This window comes from Tachysurus fulvidraco, chromosome 21, assembly GCF_022655615.1.
Source record: "Tachysurus fulvidraco isolate hzauxx_2018 chromosome 21, HZAU_PFXX_2.0, whole genome shotgun sequence".
NCBI lineage: Eukaryota > Metazoa > Chordata > Actinopteri > Siluriformes > Bagridae > Tachysurus > Tachysurus fulvidraco.
In genome coordinates this window covers 19,809,308-19,828,321 of record NC_062538.1, presented here as the reverse complement: position 1 = coordinate 19,828,321, position 19,014 = coordinate 19,809,308, and the positions used below count along the sequence as shown (strand labels likewise).

At 38.5% G+C, this 19,014-nt stretch overlaps 1 protein-coding gene across 4 annotated transcripts in view; it reads left to right on the top strand.

Moving 5' to 3' along the window:
- The window catches only part of rxraa (retinoid X receptor, alpha a), a 147,254-nt gene that overhangs the window by 28,514 nt on the left and 99,726 nt on the right, over positions 1–19,014 (top strand). The gene's annotated exons all lie outside the window — the stretch shown is intronic.

Here is a 19,014-nt window from a genome sequence, read left to right as displayed (position 1 = left end):
GATCCACTTTGGTCATAACCTTTTATTGACTGTCTTTAGTGCCCTGTGTTTTATGGAGACATAAACATCCTTAGCCGCATGACTGTTGAAATATTTCCAAGAAAATAATCCATGTCTTGCATAGCTCATATAGCACAACATCCATTAGTCCTCTTTGATGAGTTCAAAGCTTGTACAGATAATTACCCTGTTTTGAAACAAAAATATAATATTTTCATCGGGTAGTGTTGAGAATATTTCAGCAGGGCTGTGTGCACTCAGTATTTTCTGCTTGAACGGCAGGTTTGATATGGTCTAATTAAATCTAGTGCTATTGAAGCAACCCAGGACCAGCAGTTAATATAAGAGCTTTCTCTGTGGAAATCCGTGCATCAGGCAGCACTAAAATTACAACCGCAGAAAAGGTTAAACAAACAGAACCTCATCCGGCGCTGCTCGGACACGGGAGACGCGCGGGCTTGTGAGGCTCAGACGCAAACTCCGGGCCTTAGGACTTCACTCACCTTAACGCCTGGATAAACCAACCCTGATAGCCATCGCTTCTACAGCAGCTCTCTCTCTTGATATCTACAGGTGCTTTGCAAATTACATAATTAAGTAAACAGGGCCAGATGCTCAAGTGCTCAAGCTCTACCCTGGATATGATGTTATACAGTTCTCCTGCTTAGCTGCTTAGTTTTATGTAGTGCGTTTTTACTAATTTGCAGCCATTAAAGGTGTCTCTAGGAGACTACAAACATACAGAAACACTTATTATAAACACGTATGCTGCTCATGCCCAGTGCACATTACTGTACTAAAGGGAGAAGAAAAAAAGCCTAAAGCAGATGGAAGGGTTACACTTTCAGTGCAGAGAACCACAGAGAGTTTAATCTTTATCCTTTTGGGTATTTCTTAAAGAAGTGAAGAAGCTATGAGAAACCAGGGGCATATGGGGATTTTTACGCTTTCTGCCAAGGAGATTTATCTGCCTTCTAACAAGGTCAGGTGGAATAAAATAAAAAGTTTTTAAAAAAAAAATGCATGCAATGTAATCATGGATTTATTCTTCCTGGCTCATTTTTTAATCAAGCTCATCAGCTCATCAGACAACGTGATTGACAGCCAAGACGGTGCTTCGTCCTGATTGGTTGGATGCTGGTGGTCCACTTATTTTTCATTTTCAGATGAAAGAAACTTTAGATTCTAATCTGAGAAGACATGAAAAAGTGGGCATTAACACTGCAACATGGATTATTTATTCTGGGGTTCTCTGTCTAACATTCAGCTTCATTACACAGAACCTTTATTAAGAGTCTTTTATCTTTCCCATCATGTCTTTTTGTATCTTCTTGAGGAACGCAGTATAGACAATCCAACTGAGACCCAAGCATGACTCAACCGGCTTGTCTTTAATCCTTCAGAAGACAGATAATTATAAGTCACCGGCAGCGTCTGAGGGACCGTCTCCATGAACAGGAAGCGCGATTAAAACTCCACTCCACTTATTCCACAATACCCCCCCCCCTTCTTTTTTTCACTACTTTTTTTTTTTTAAAAGTGGAGGCTACACTGAGCAGGAGATTTATCAGGCTTTTTTTTTTGAGCTGAGTGCTGATGACAGGGTGCCATCACTTCCATCATTCATCAGATAGAAAAATCGATCTGAGCATTGCGGCGTGAGCTATTCATCTCGCTGATAATTATGCACAGCATCACTGACAAGCCTGCTTTCAGCCGCCGTGCCTGCTGGGATGAAACACAGAGGCCTGCGATGTCTGAGTTATGGCCGTCTAACACACCTCCTCTTTTATCAGACCTGGTGTACGGCGGTATGATTTACCGCGTGGGTGTTAAACAGATGCACTTTGGTCTGCTCAGCAAAACAGACCTCGCCTTATTATGGTTTTGATGCGATGATATTGATGGAGGAAAATAATTAATGCTGAATTAGTTATTTCAAGTAAAACCATTAAGGTTCAACAATGTAGGGAAGAAAAATTATAAAATGTCATTATTATCCACTTACAGTTACTTTTAATGTTGAGGAACATCTGTAAAGCATCTGCAAATAATTCTTAGCATTATTATGTGTTTCCGTTTAAGCAGCTGAATTTCACCTCTGAGTGTATGCTGAGAGGTTTTCTGAAGTGTTCTGTAGGGTTCCTCAGATGTTCTTTGGATGGTTTAGAACATTTCTCAATTGTTCTTGCATGATGTTTTATAGCGTTCCTCAAGTGTTCTTTGTATGTTTTAGAGCGTTCCTTAATTGCTCTTTGGATTTTTTAAAGCATTCTTCAAATGTTCTGTGTATGTTTTAGGGTGTTCCTCAAATGTTCTGTGGATGTTTTAGGGTGTTCTTCAAATGTTCTGTGGATGTTTTAGGGTGTTCCTCAAATGTTCTGTGGATGTTTTTGGGTGTTCCTTAAATGTTCTGTAGATGTTTTAGGGTGTTCCTCAAATGTTCTGTGGATGTATTAGAGCGTTCCTCAATTGTTCTTCGACTTGTTTTAGCTTTCTAAAAAGGTTCTACTTGAAACCTGTACTCAAAAAGAAACCTTTTATTGTGCCAAGTATCCCCTATCAATTATCATTAACATATTGTTGTTCCTGGAATTAAGGAATACCAAGTACACCAATTTACCACAATTTAGTTTAATCTAGTTCTTTAGAGTCTTGTTGATATCATTCTCAGGGTATTAATATATAATATTTTTGTATGTCAGTTTCTCATGGGTAAGCCCTAACAAACTCACTTGTTACTTGCGTCCTAACTCTCCATCGTCATCGGGGAAGAAGGACTGAGTATTGAGGTACTGCTGAAGTGACACTAGGCATGAATGTGACTGGAGAGATCTTGTATGATTTGCCCTTCAAAATGCACCATGTAAATTGACTGCTGAAAGAAAGGGGTGGGGAATCTGGGCAGAAATTTTTGTTATGCTTTTATTCCAGTCATGGAAAATGTGATTAGGTTTTGTACTTAAGTACCAGTGTGGGTAGCACTCTTCCTCAGTGCTAAGCCTTTCCTTACATCAGGGACTTTTTTTTTTTTTAGGAAACTGGAACAAACAGGCTCATATATGAAAAAAAATGGAAAGCGTTGTAATGTCAAAACACTTGGCTTTTTTTCAAGTGTCTTCTAGAATATTTTCTGTATCTATAAACTGGAGAACAAAAACCTTTAACCTTACTTAGAAAATACAAGATCACATACAAACGTTAAATGCGAAGTTTCTTTTTTGGTCTCGCTCTTTTTTTTTTTTTGGGTTCTGCCACCTTCGCCACGAAACCCCATCAGAAACGAAACTATCACGTCTGCTTGGTGTATAGAAGAAGGTGTGATTTTGAGAACAGGCCGATATCTAAAATTTAGACAAGAGTATTTTTCTCTGTTAGTGTTAAGGTTGGAATTGCTTTCTCATAGAAAAACACTTTTGTATTCTTTTTTTTTTTCAACTGCATTTCAAATTCCCTAGGCTGCAAAAGCAAGGAAAAAGCAGGGCTGGGAACTGTGTGATACAGACATCCCTTTCAGAAATGGACTCTCGGGAAAGACACGCTTTACTTCATTATCTGGGAATTAAATATTCTTATTCTCAGTCCCTAAGTGCATGTGGGATGTTGAGGTTATTTTTGGTCATCGAACAAATAAATAAAGTAAAAAAAACAACAAAAAAAACAAAGCAATTTCAGGCCTAGTTTGAGGCCTGAAATGGAATATATGGAACAACTGCTCAAATAAAGTTTGGAGGATTTTTTAAGGGTCTCAGTAGAAATGCAGGTTCCAAGATGAACTTATTTAAGAAGCCAACAATCTGTAATTATCTACGGACCCCACGAGAAGCCTAATGAATTGTTATTTAAAGTGCAGAACAAACATCTACATGGAATATCAAAAATAAATCTCTGAATTGTTTTCCTACCAAAGAAGTTTCCAAAATGAACTATCCAAGGAACCTACAGTATGAGGAACCCAATGAGTAATGATCTCCAAAATGTCTGATGCAAAATCCCAGCACAATTATGAAACAGTAAAAGGAAACTGATTGTGTTCAACAGGTTAAACTACACAGTTTCAAATTTAATTAGCTATCAGTGAAACTATTTATCACATTTCATTTTTCTCTTCTCCATAGCACGGTGGCTTAGTGGTTAGCACTAAGGGTCACACCGCCAGTGGTCACACCGCCAGTGGTTAGTTCGATTCCCGCCTCCGCCTTGTGTGTGTGGAGTTTGCATGTTCTCCCTGTGCCTCGGGGGTTTCCTCCGGGTACTCCAGTTTCCTCCCCCGGTCCAAAGACATGCATGGTAGGTTGATTGGCATCTCTGGAAAATTGTCCGTAGTGTGTGTGTGAGTGAATGAGAGTGTGTGTGCCCTGCGATGGGTTGGCACTCCGTCCAGGGTGTATCCTGCCTCAATGCCCGATGACGCCTGAGATAGGAACAGGCTCCCCGTGACCCGAGGTAGTTCGGATAAAGCGGTAGAAAATGAGTGAGAGTGAGAGAGAATTCCTGAGGCTCTCTGGTTTGTTCCTTTAGAAACAAAGCTTGATGATTCCATTTAGAGCCCTACAACATTGTTTTCCTATCAAAGAAGCTTCCAAGGTGAATCCCTTTAAGAAGCCAAAAACCTGTAACTACCCAAGGAGGAGCACATTGAGTTATGAGTTTTGAAATGTCTGGGACACAAATGCAGTACAACACTGAGACCCGTGAAAGGAAAATGAATGTATTCTTGTGAGGTTCTCTGGTTTGTTTCTTTAGGACCCATGCTTTATGAACCTATTTAAAAGCCTACAACATTAAACACCTTTAACAATCCAGGGAACGCATAAGGAGCCAATTTTCCTTAAAGCAGCGGATTAGGCATGCTACATCTGGACTCATCTGTCCTGAAATTAAAAAAAAAAAAAACTTGAAAAGCTGAGATGTTACACATCTGTGTTCCCCAGTTAATAACTACCAATTCTTTAAGGAATGAAATATTGGTGTAACTATTAACTCATATCCTTTCATCCTTTATTTCCTTATTTCATGTCCAGATTGAGCAACTGCATAGCACAGCAACAAAGAATTCCTTCTTTTAAAAAAAATAATAAAAAAACAATTTAAGAATACAAAATTCTTAAACAAGCCAAGAAATTCTTGAACGTTTTCCCCATAAAAGTCTAGCGGTGAATTATGAGTGCATTTGGAAATCAAAGACCTAAAATTTAAGCACAATGAAAGTAAAAAGTAAAGTAGTCTCTCTATTACTGTAAATATTAAGCTCTTGCTTACCTGTTTCTATTCTCCATATTTCCTTATTTCATACAACAATAATCAGATAGATAATAAGCGTGAACTCTTTGAATAACAAACCAAATTACAAATTGGTTTGCTGGATCAGCAAGATACCGATCGCATTACATACGGTAATCAAGTCTTGGTGAAAATTGAATAATTAATGTTTCTGCTCGATTTGTCATGACACCAGAAATGCAAGTGTGTGCTGTTTCATCTTCTGAATCAACCTATGTGTCTAGAGGTTTTGTACTGTCTTGCTGTGTAGCATTTTCTTTCTCTGGGATACAACAGAGGAAGAGAGAAAGTCAGCTTCTTGCATCATGAGCCGGGTGTGGGAATTTCTCCGGTGTCAATGCAGCGAGGTTATAGAAATCCCAGTAAGCCTGTCCTGAAGATTAATTGTGAAGTAGATCGATCGTGATCACGGTGTCTTTTGAGGGAAACAAAAATCCCCCTCCGAGCGACAGGCAGCCTTGTTAATGTTTTATCCTGAGAGTGTTTAGCTATTCACCATGTCCCTTTGTGTCTCTGCATCTGGAGCACTGAGTGATGAGAATCTTCATTGGCGGCTCAAGGAGCTGAGATATCTCAAAGGGGGAGAGTGAAAGAAAGATTGAAAGAAAAAAAAGCAAAAAAAGAAAGAGAGAGAGAGAGAACGCACTAGCAACCTGTTCCTTTTCGTCAGCCTCCCCATGTGTTTATGTTAATGGCTGAGCGATTTTTCTTCCGCCTCAGGAAGAAGAAGGAAGACTGATTGCATCTGCTGCACCTTTAGCACTCACACAGCTCCTGAAATGACATTACAGGGTGGGAGCCGTAGCTCGGCTAGCTCTGAAGCCTTTATTACCAGCTCGGCTGGTTGAGTAGGCTTTATTAAAGTGGCCGCTTGGCTTTCGAGGACTTGTGCCTCAGGGGTGCTCATCAGTACTTGTCATTGGAGTCGACCTATTAGTCACTAGACAGATGTCAGGGCTTCTTGTAAAGGATAGCTGACCCCCTGCTGAGAGCCAAGTGCCTCTTCCAATGGAGTGGGTGACCTCGAAGCGTCCCTCCCAGTGTGGAGGGGCCAAAGAGGGCACGGCTGGAGGTAGTGGGGTCGAGAAGCAGAGTGGATTCAAGATTGGAGTTAGGGGCAAATTTGTGGGTCTTATATGACTGATAGCGGTGATCAGGGAGGGGTATTCTTTGCTGTTCTATTTGCTGGCCTGCCCCTGACCCGAGGACAGAGTTAGCTGGCCACGAACTGACAAAATGACAAGAAAAATAATGGAATTTGACAGATTTAAGGAAAGGTTTTATATTTTCGAAGAAGAAAAAACGTCTAGTTAACATTGCTGCTGATTCTCAGAGTGTCCGGGAAAGGGCTGGCGTGTTGAGATTGAGTCCTTGGGGCCGAAAAAGATTTTGAAATCTTTTTGCTTTTTTATATTTTGTGATCCATAAAAGACAGTCTCTGTCTGTTCGTACAGGTTTGTGCTGGTGTGAAATCTTCTGTTGAACAGTTCCAAGGTTTGATTCAGGCAGTTTCTTATTTAACGTATTTTACTCCTGCACACTGTGTGCAATGAGATAAATTGTGCAAATATTGGGTGTGTTACAGCTGATATACAAAGACAAATGGCACGGATTACTTCAAGTGCAAAGTAGTGGGAGGAAACGATGTGTAAATAAGGTTTTTGTAGATGTTCGAAAAACAAAGACAATCCTGCAGTAGTAACCTGAGCTTGAACCTAAAGTATAATGCTGATTAAATGAGGAGAGACAGGGAGAAATACTACTTTAAATATGATAAGAATTCAGCAAGGAGTGCATACATGAGTGGTCGGTATGTTAAGTGCATTGGGTGTGCTAAATTGTTGTTAATCAAGGCTTTGTTTTGAGAAACCTTGCAAACAATTTTATCTTTCTCAACGTTAAGACATAAATGAAGACATAAATCTCCAACAGACAAAAAAAAAAATCAAACAAATTTTTTGTGCTTTTTTTCTTAAAAAATAATTTTTTCATATACATGTACATATATAAAATTCTACTAATTAAACCTGCATTAAAACAAATGTATCAAAGGTCAAAGCATTATTCCTCATAAATGGCAGTTAATGAATACCGTAAAGCTCTTAAACTATGATTTTTTTTAACATTGATCAATGTTGTTATATTGCGTTTAGATCCTTGTGTTTAAACTGTTAAATCTTTGTGTGTGTGTGTGTGTGTGTGTGTGTGTGTGTGTGTGTGTGTGTGTGTGTGTGTGTGTGTGTGTGTGTGTGTGTGTGTGTGTGTGTGTGTGTTCTAGCATGTAGAGATCATACAGCCAAAGTGTATAGGAGCTCAGGGAGATGCTAATGTAGAACAGATGTAGTACACCGAGGACTCTGCTCTGTGTGTTTGCATGTGTGTGACTCAGGAGCATGACTCTTCGCTTCTACGTTATCAATCAAACTGGGTTTAAGATCCTGCATTGAGATTCATGTGACAGACGTTTATCTGTACCAGTGGGGAGGGATGTCAGACTGGCATGGCGGGTTGAGTCGAGCCCTCAGTCAGCACACGAACAATCACACACTGAGTCCAGTTTTTAGAAGTGAAATAAGCATTTACAGAAGGATTGGTGACTGAAATCTTCCCAGCACTCCTACTGTGTGCTTCATTGTATTCAACTGCTCTCAGTTAGGTCAGGTAGTTTAAGACATATAACATTTACTACTGACAATAGCCATCAACCTAATGTGAGTTAATATGATCACATTTCTGAGATCTTTGAGTTGGTTTGCTAGCTAGTTGGCTGACATGAAGTAAGGACGTTTCTGAGAGGATTTTGTGTGGTATTTATAGATGTTTATTAATACTAAACTTTTTACGTTTACGTTTACCTGATGGCATTTCTGACAGGATTTTTAGATTATAGTCATAAATGTTGATAATATTCCCTGCTAACATTAGCTAACTAGCTAAAATGAACCAGCATTCTGACAGGATTTTTAATGTTCATTTACAGTTTTCATTATGAACATTACCAAATAGCTAACACGATCGAACCTGAAAGAATTTCTGAGAAGATTTTAAGCTACAACATTAATTTTTGGACCTGCAGGATTCCTGAGAGAATTAATACATGTTAAAACTTTACTTCTAATAACTTTAACACTTTAACTTTAAAAATGTTCAAAATCTTCTAACACGCTAGCTAACATGAACTAACTTGAGAGAAATTCAGTGTAGGAATGTGAATCAATGAGTCATCCTCACTGTCGTTTATTAACACTGCTACTTCTAGCTAGACAGCTATCAGAAGCTAATCTGACAGGATATTTCTGATGTCTAATCAGAAACATTTGAAGATTGTGTCTCTGAGTCAACATGTAACCAATCTGCAGTCTCCAAACAGACAGTTTCCAGGATGTTTTCACACGGCAGGATTTCCTCTCACTGTTTACTCATATGATATAATGAATGTAGACACCTCTGAATGTGTAGAGAAATCTGTGAGGAACAGATTTGTTAAGGTGTGTGAGTGTGTGGGGTGGGTGTTGACATATAGAGGGCAGTTGTTTCGTGACATGCCTTCTGGAAATGTTAAAAAGTTGCATGACATCATTGTTTTGAACGAAGTGAAGGCGACAGAGCGGGGCTAGCAGTGCCCGACGTCTGTGTAGCGACTTAACACATAAAACGGTTAATGTCTCAGGAAATGTGAGGGGGTTTTATTGATGTATATGTATTTAGGAATATTTCAAATCTTAAAACTGCTCTCACTGATGGATTGGTCAGGAGGAGATTTGTCCTAATCTTAATCTTTTTTGTTTTTGTTTTTTTTGTTAAAGTTTTTTTTGTGTCAAATTTTACTCACTTCTATCTCATTCTGCTTTCTCAATCAGGAACATAAAATGTAGACCTTCTTTTACTAACATGCTCTGAGCTGCAGTATCAGACGTTTGTACTAGATCGCTAGCACAAGCCACAAAGGCATATTGACTCCATGTGCTGATAAAATGATAAATTACCTCAGACGACCCAACTCGCTTGCTTTAAACAAAATCTAGAAGTGCAAAAATGCAGGAACGAAAAAGACAATAAAGAGAGAGAAGCCAACGGTGTGGCGCAGTGCAGGTCGCAGAAGAGGCGAGGTTTCTTTGTAGCTCCTCGTCTGAGTTCATGGCAGGACTGCGGTTTGACTGGCAGCCGTGAGTTTCTTTGATCCCGGATTTCACAGATGCATTTATGCATTTCAATGACAACACATCTTGATTCCCAGCGTCTCAGACAGCCACCCCTCCTTTCCCCGTCGAAAAATTTGTTCCACGTGCTGCAATCGGCATTGTGTGATGGTTGTTTTTACACTTGTCTTGGAGGACTCTTCTGTACCGTGGAAAGCCTTTGAAAACTTTTCTCTATGTCACAGAAGAGGAAGGTTGTGTCATTTAAAAAGAAATATGTGCTTTCACAACTGTACTCTATAGACTTTCTCTGAAATGTTACCCTGTATTGATGAAAAAAGTTCCAGGGGAATGAAGAATGTAGGACCTTTATAGAATAAAGGTCCTGCATTAGTGGTTTCTTTTTTCCTTTTTTATTTTGCGTGAAATATTTCGAGCGTGAAATATTTGTTCAAGCTGAACATCACACCGGTGCTGTAGTTCTTTCCAATGTAGGAATTTGCATCGCTGAGCCGTAATTTTTTTATTTTTTTTTTATAAAATACAGTAGAATATTGCAGAAACAGGTACTTTTTATATCAATATATCTTTTTCTTGTTTGTTTTTTTTTTCACTCTTTATTTTATGGGCAAAAATAATTATCTCGCTCGCTATCATCAACACCGTAAGGTTCTCAAGTGAAATACAAGATACAAGACTGTCAACCATCTACTTTATACAGTTTTGTGTATAGTTTGTGTGGAACCTCAAAATTAACAAATTTCATTTGTCATCAATTCTGCTTTTTGTTACCAGCTTTCTTGTTCTTTTTTCATTAAAAAAATTGTTTTCCCAGTTTCGACATTCCACATTTTTATTACATTATCTTTGAAAGCTGATTAAAATGTCAAGTAGAGATGTGATATGCTTTAAAGGGAATTTCTGAGGTTTTAAACAGATTTCAAATATTTCTCTCCTGAATTTGTTCTACAACAGAATATCCTAATTTTATTTCGAAAATATTTTCTCAATCGCTATAGTTTCCCAGATCAACTTCTAAGAGCTGCACAAGCACCCAGAACACTAAGGTTTCCTCTCCCGTCTTGGTCTCAGCCAGGGATGTAATGAGAATGCTCAGGAAAAAAGATCCTGGGGAACAAAAAATGTTTTCAGTGCATTAATGTTTCAGGGGGGTCCAAAATTCCTGCTCATGCCCCTAGTCATAGATTTCTTAAACAGGAATGCAGAACTGCGGATTTCCAGGATGACTGAATCCATACTTGAGGTGATTTATCATCTTTAAACTTTCCCCTGTAGATTTCTACAGAAAGAATTCAGGTGTTCCGTGTTCATTTAGTCCTTTGATCGTGCTCTAGATCATTCATTGTTTTAACTCTTAATGTAATTTGTGCTGGAATTTGTGGAGATCAGTTTATTTGGGAAACAAAAAGCTTGAAACCGGATCTGGCGTGTCCCGAAGCTGTCTGTCTGTTCTTCTCATCCTTTTCCTTATCATTTGTGCAAACTTGTGTGTGTGTGTGTGTGTGTGTGTGTGTGTGTGTGTGTGTGTGTGTGTGTGTGTGTGTGTGTGTGTGTGTGTGTGTGTGTGTGTGTGTGTGTGTGTGTTGGGGGATGGGTCGAGGGCTCTAGGGCGAGAGCGCTGATGCTGTATGTAGCAGTTCCTCCTTGAAGTGGAAGACAGCTGAAGGAAGTGTCCAGATTTATGACGGCTGCACTCACTTCCTCAGTCATGGTGCCTGACTAGGAAAAATAGAAAGGGAGAGTAGAAGAGATGTAAATAACAATATTCGACTGTTGTGCTATTGAACAAGTAAGCACACACGTCCAGGTTGTCCATAGATCTCTGCAAAAAAAAACCTACATTGATCCTGACAGTTAAGTAGCGGCCTTATAGTGTACTTATTTACTACACACCTGATAACATTATTTGTCATTTGAATTGAGCTGAATGTGAACCAATCTTATGCAATTAATATGTTCTCTTTGCTCAAAATGTTTTCGAGCCCGTAAGTAAAAATATTTCTCTTCCATCAACCGCATTGCAGCTAGTGTTTCTCAGTAACCTGCGTCATTTCCCCATGCAGACAAGGGCAATATTCCATGGCTTTCTCAAAGCACTATAATCAAGTCATCATGCAATTTTACCATAGCCCAGGGAGTCCATTTGTTTTTGGCCCCTTAGTGAAAGAAATGGTGAGACTAGCGTGTACCTAAAGAGAACTTCTCTCCACAGGATCTGTTTATCCAGCTGAGGTCCAGCAGAGTCATACAGTTAAACTGCAGAGAGCAAAATAAGCCTGTCAGGGCAAATGAATATATAATTTTTCTCTTCATATATATATATATATATATATATATATATATATATATATATATATATATATATATATATATATATACATACATACATACACAGACATAGGCCCATTGTCAAAATGTGTGTGTGCGTGAGTGTAGCCGATTAGACCCAGCAATATTTCTTTTCCTGTGCTACTTTGCGCTGTTTCAATTCTCATCTCTGAAAGCATTTTATATGGAGCAGTTACAGATCGGACAGTCTTGAAGATTCGGCTCCATCCATGGCAATAACGCAGGACGTGGCACATTTATCACAAGGCCCAATGAAGCACAGCCAATATGGCTTTAATATGATTTTAAAGAGTGATGTATGCTGAATCTCACGCTCCCCTCCGGTGCATCGTTCCACACTTCACTCATCACGTGGCTGTCGTACAGGCAGAGATGGCCATATAAGCTTTAATATTGATAACTGCACTGCAAGCACTGGGCCCTAATTAGCCAAGATAAATAATGAGGCAGCGCTCTGAGTTGCTGTCACTTTACTACTGAGCTGTGCTTATTCCAGACAGCTCCCACTCCTTATGGCTATAACAGACAAAATGACAGACAGACAGACAGGCAGAATGACAGACAGACAAATTTCTACAATATTTATTTTTATTAATAATACAGATATTGACAGAAATACAGACAAAGTGACAGACAGATAGATAGATAGATAGACAGGCAGCTGGAAAAAATGAGAGACCAGTAAACTAAACTGATAGATAGATAGATAGATAGATAGATAGATAGATAGATAGATAGATAGATAGATAGATAGATAGATAGATAGATAGATAGATAGATAGACAAATGGATGAAGAGCATTAAAGACCAATAAACTAACAGAAAGACAGATGGATCAAGAGACAGTCTGATAGATAGATAGATAGATAGATAGATAGATAGATAGATAGATAGATAGATAGATAGATAGATAGATAGATAGATAGATAGATAGATAGATAGATAGATAGATAGATAGATAGATAGATAGATAGATATAGTGATGAGCAAAATGCCATGTAGGAATAATAGTTCTTAAAAGTTAAAGCACGATTAACAGTAAAATGCCAGTGTAATGCATTTGGACAAAGGCTTTTCAATTATTATCATAAAAAACCTTATAAACCTTATAACCTGAATAGTCATCAACGCACTGTGACTGTCAGAGAAGCCTTTTGAAGGCACATATCTCTAACAGTGATGTTAACATGCTTTAACGTTACTTTGTATACTGTATTAATATTGGTCTACACTGCTAATCCATTCCATTTCATGTCCTATAAGAACAACTAGCCGAAGGAAACAGAGCTCTACTGCTTACTTATTCACAAAGGCACTGTTTGCTCAATTTGCTGTAACGGTACATGTTTCAACTACTGGTTGCCATAGTGATAACGTGAGCACGATATCGTTCTAGATCAGCATTTGTGCTGCTCAAATGAAACGTTCTGGAAGGAGATTTGGAGCAACGTGTGTTCTCTGCTCTACCGACTTCAGTGATGTTGGTGAAAAAAGTTCACTAATGTGGACACGTCTTCATCTGTCGCTAATGCCGCCGGAGGTCAGCAGCTCTCATTGCTGCGAGTCATTGTATGTGTGTACGCAGCATAAGACATGTAATCTTGAGGAACTGATTATCCTGGACTGTACATAAAATGCATTCCAGTGCAGAAAATTTCCTGTTTCGTTTCTGTTCCCATTTCTGCACAAGCAGATCTAGTAACCTCTGTAAATAGGGAAGTGATCCCTCGGCACAGCGTCTGACCCCTTCGGGTTAAGAATGTGAACCGCAGATCACTGCTGATGACCACAAGTTGGCCCTCAGGCTAGTTAGCAAAAAGAATAATGCCTCTTGCTCAATTGTTTCATGCCACTGCTTCTTTTTTCTGACATATCATGTGATGTGATATAGATGAAATCGAATCGAAAAAATGAATTATTTTGAACGGACGGATGAAGGAAGATGTCCGAAATTAATGCAGATATAAATAGGAGACACACCAAAAACTAAAAAGTAACTGATCCTTGGGGGGGAAAAAATCAAGTTTAATTTTCATGTCAACATGACAAACCTGGGAGAAAAAAAAAATCTCTGGGGGGAAAAAATCTCTGATCCATTAGAAAGATGATTGATTTGCTCTTCAAAGAATTTCACATGCATTATAGATTAGCATGTATTAAATACTTTCACTACAAAAGAAACCCAACAGCCTGAAGTCCATTCATCACGTCCTCAAGAGTTATAAGGACAGATGTGGCTGTTACCTCAACGGAGGCCATCGTAGAGGTGACACCCCAAGGCATGAGAGCTTTCTTCAAAAATTGGCTCTGCTATAGAGCTCGGACATGCGTGTACGTCTTGAGACATCAAGAGTAGCAGTGGTCTGAAGCATGAAGAGCCTAGGAGACCCACAACACCCTCCAAAGATTTATATGAGGGAAGGTTAAAGGTCAGGCAGCTATTAATCACGGCAAAGAAAGGGATTAAATAGCTGGATCTCACAGGCAGATGAGAGAGCGGACAATTGAAGCGTTTAAATGAGTGTGTTGTGTCTGTCTTAGATTACAGAGTGTGGGCCGCAGGCTAAACGTCTATCTGAGCCCGAGTGCTGTTCCACTCTGTAATCATCAGGCCAGAGCGGCTCTTCGGCGGCCGCTCGTACGTCGCAAACGTCCGTCTACTTTCCCACCACAGAACAGAACAGCGGTCAAAAACTCACGAGTAGGTTATAATGTTCACAGAGACAAATACAAAGAACAAAATGTAAATCCCTTTGTGTCAGTTGATTTGACTTTGTTTTGCACAATACCACGAAACAACTGTCAAGTCAAGTCTGATGTTTCAGAGCTTCAGGTTTAAATCAAGTCTCAAGCCTCTGAGATGTGAGTCAGAGGCAGGGAAGATGTTTCTGAACTATGAGTCCAAGTTTATTTTTAAGTCTCTAATATGACATTCAACGTCAAGCTGTAACTCTAAATCTCTGATCTTAGTCCATACCAAGTCTTAGGTCTTTGACCAGTAAGTCCAAGTAATGTTTAAAGTCTCTGAGCTATAAATCTGAGTCAAGACGTAAATGTCTAAGAAGTGACTCCAAGTTTCTGAAATATAAGGACAACCCTTTACTTAACTCTCTGAGATGTGAGTCCAATTTTTTGATCTGTTTCAAGTCTCAGACTTCTTACACATGAGTCTAGTCTTGAGTCTTAGGTTTTGAATCTTTGAGCTACATGTCTGGGTTTAAGCTTTTAGTAACTGAGCTTTAATTTCAAGTCTAATCTCAAGTCTCGGAGCTATACTGTAAGTCCAACTCTTTTTTTCCTGAGACTTGAGTCCAAATCAAGCTTTTTAGCAATAGATAGACAGAGTAAGTGAGTCTGAGTTTCTTGAGTAAGTCTTGAGTTTCTGAGATATCTGTCTATGTTAAGTCTTAAGATCTAAACAGTCTAAAGTCTAAAGTCTAAACAGTTAATTCAGAGATAAATTCTAAGTTTCTGGGATGTACTGTAAGTCACGTTTTCAAGCTATGTCTCAAAACTCTTATGTGAGACTAAATCTTAAATCTCTGACCTGTAAGTCACAGTCAAGCTTCAAGCAATCAGTTCAAGTCAATTTTCTGAGATATAAGTCTAAGTCTCAAGTCTCTAAGCTTATCCACATCTATCCTTACGAGTTAAGTCTAAATCAAGCTCCTTACTGGAGTTTTTTTTTTTTTGGTCACGACTGGGCTTAGCACTTGTTTTGGTGAACATAGACTGTTCTTACAGCCAGTGAATGTCCTCATCATGCGGTGTGGTGTGCTGGTCTTGCAAAAATTGCTCTCTGAACTTTCATTACTTTCCTAAGAAACCACAAATTTAATCAACCACGGAAAATGACTTTACCACATGCAGCCATAAACAGCGTTTAGGCCTGTTTTACAACCCCACGGCCAGGCTTTGGGAGAAATGTTTACATGTTACATTTCTGTAGTCACGGTTCAATTCGATTCAGTTTCATTTGTTAATCATAGATCATTATGAAAGATTAATATAATAAAAAGTTTGATTAATATTAGACTTAATTATAAATGTGTTTGTATTTATGAACAAGCCTGAGGCGACTGAGACGACTGATTCATGGACAAACTCCCTTAGATGGAAGACGAAGAAACCTTGAGAGGATCCAGACACAAAAGTGAACCTCATCTTCATTTGGGTGACACTGGAGGATGTGATTATTATAAACTGTTATAAACACCAGAGAGTGTTATTATGAATAATGTCCTTCCTACAATCAGATACAGTCTGAGAATCGTGTGTCGATTAGGAGGTCGCTGTCCTCAAACACCACATGGAGTTGGCATCTGCTCTTTAAATGTCTGAAATGATCATGAAACGGAATCCAACTGGAGCTGGTACATCTCTAAATGCCTCAGGATGCTCACAAGGTTGATCTCTTCTCACTAAAGGTCTGAAATGATCATGATGCGGAACACAACTGGAGCTGGTACAATCTCTGATTGCCTTGGGATGAGTGAAATAAAAGAGAAGCAGTGGAGATGAATTAGCTTAGCAGCTGTTCCTAATATAAAGTGGAAAAAGTTTGTTTGAAATATTCATTATTAGACAGGCAGATCGATGAAAAACACAGAGAGAGAGAGAGAGAGAGAGAGAGAGAGAGAGAGAGAGAGAGAGAGAGAAAGGGAGAGAGAGAGAAAATAGATAGATAGACTTTATTTAAAAAAATTGACTGATAGATCAAGAGACATAGTGTTACAGTAGATAGATAGATAGATAGATAGATAGATAGATAGATAGATAGATAGATAGATAGATAGATAGATAGATAGATAGATAGATAGATAGATAGATAGATAGATAGATATTTGTCATAACCAGGATGATGGAATCCATCTCATCTCGAAATAAATCATCCTCCTGCTGTAGGTGTTGTACAGACGAGCCGCAGACGTCATCAACACGTAACCCGGAGATAACCCTTGACTTCTTTAGCTCATTGATTCTTCCACAATCAGAGCTATTCTTGTATAGACAAAAACAGCTCTTCCTCTAGATTTTGTACTGCTCTGAGTCGACGCATGACTCCAAACCCGGACGTCAATCTCCCTGTTCATTTCATCCGCATCATTCACACATACGCAGCAGCACACACTCGGCTTGAACTGGAACCCAGACACGGCTGCTTGGGGTTTATTGAATAGTGTCGACAAACGGCTTTGATCTCTAATGCGCAGTGTGCTGCATTAATAATGTATCGTCCTGCTGGGCGATCTGCACCAAGCACTTTCATACACTCGACACGGTTTTTATTTATTTAATTTTTTTTTTGCAGACCTTCAGGTTGGTTCCTGGACATTATGTGAATACACACACACACACACACACACACACACACACACACACACACACACACACACACACACACACATTTGCATGTACACCCTAAAAGCCATTGTATTCTAAGAGATGTTCTATACTGCCTCTTCAGCATCCTCGGGCTGGATCTCAGCCATCAGCTCTCTCCACTTGCTATTAGTTCTAAGAGCGATGATACATGTATATCCACATGGACAGGTGCCTGGAGAGCAAAATCAGCAATATGAGTAAGAGATAAAGTGTTGTTATGACCACGTTTAGATGACAGCAGTATAATGATGAACAAATGAGCATGCTCTCTCTCTCTCTCTCTCTCTCTCTCTCTCTCTCTCTCTCTCTCTCTCTCTCTCTCTCTCTCTTCCTGTTTTTTTTCTCGATATGATTTTTCATTTTTCCTAAGAGTAAACTAAAATACTGGTTTTTATTTTCCAATATGCCAGAATCTGATTGGTCAGCAGCTCTGACTGTATGCCTGCTATGACTCATGTCACAGGTTTCCACAATATTAAATGTGACTATAAATAGTTTAAAAAAAATAAATAATAATAATAATAATAATAATAATAATAATAATAATAATAATATAATAATAATTTTACAAATTTATTTACACTAAGTTTTCATTGTAAAATACTTATATTATATTATAGTCTTATAGGTAGAAGAACAGATCATATTCCAAATTTCCAACCTGCAGCATTAAATTTCTTTTGTATCTAAACCAATTCATATATTTATTCCTTCTGGACAGGCTCTTCCTTTGATTTCAGCTGTCTTTGATTATTTTTTTAAGATTAGACTTGAAAAAACCTCTTCAAAGTCTCTATTTGGGGTCAAAGATCAGTGTGATTCTGCAATCCAAGCCTTTTAACAAGTCAGTTTTGAGTCAGTGGACTTGCCGGCTGATCAGAGAAGTTCTCTGAAAGGAAAATCAGCATTTCTTATATACAAACACACACACACACACACACACACACACACACACACACACACACACACACACACACACACACACACACACACACACACACACACATGTATATATATATGATATATATATATTATGTAGCAAAGCAAACATATATAGTAAAATGAAATATATGAATTTTTATATATATATCTATATTTAAAAAATAACACTACCTAAAAATGTCTCTAACCCATAAAGAAATGCCTATAATAAAAAATAAAAATAACGCAAATAATTTAAATCTTACATATTAAGGAATTGCTTCCTTGTGATATTTCTTTCTTGCTTACAAAAGATATAATATATCTTTATTATGATATAATAAGCAGTTTATATGCTTATTACTATTCAACTTAAAAAAAATTACATTTGTAAATAAAACCTTCGAGTTTGAGCAGAGCATCGACCTTCCCTTAATATTAGCATGAAAGACGACTCCTTCTAATCAGTTTGAACAGATTCTACAGCCGAAGTGATGAGTGAAATGAATTAAACTAAAGCTTAAAGTTCTGCTGCATTGCTCTCTTTAGGGAGAGAAGAAGCAGGGCTCACTCACTACTTACTATCAGCAGGAAGCTTAAGGCAATTGATGGCAAATACACCAAAATGTCAGTGAAAGTGCGTTCAACTCCAAGAAAAAGTCATAAATCTTGAACTGTTTGAAGATCATGTTAAGTTTTAAGGATTTGTTTTGTGGTAATTGGTGGATTTATTTTTTTACTTTGTTTTAATCAGATTATTTTTTGTTTGTTTGTTTGTTTGTTTGTTTGTTTGTTTGTTTTAAGGAAATAAAGTGAAACATCTGCTGAATGGTGATACTGTATGTCCTTGATTGAGGACGCGCATCTACTGGGATGGAGTCCCCCTAGAGTGGGCCCTGCTGCAGTAGTTATGAGT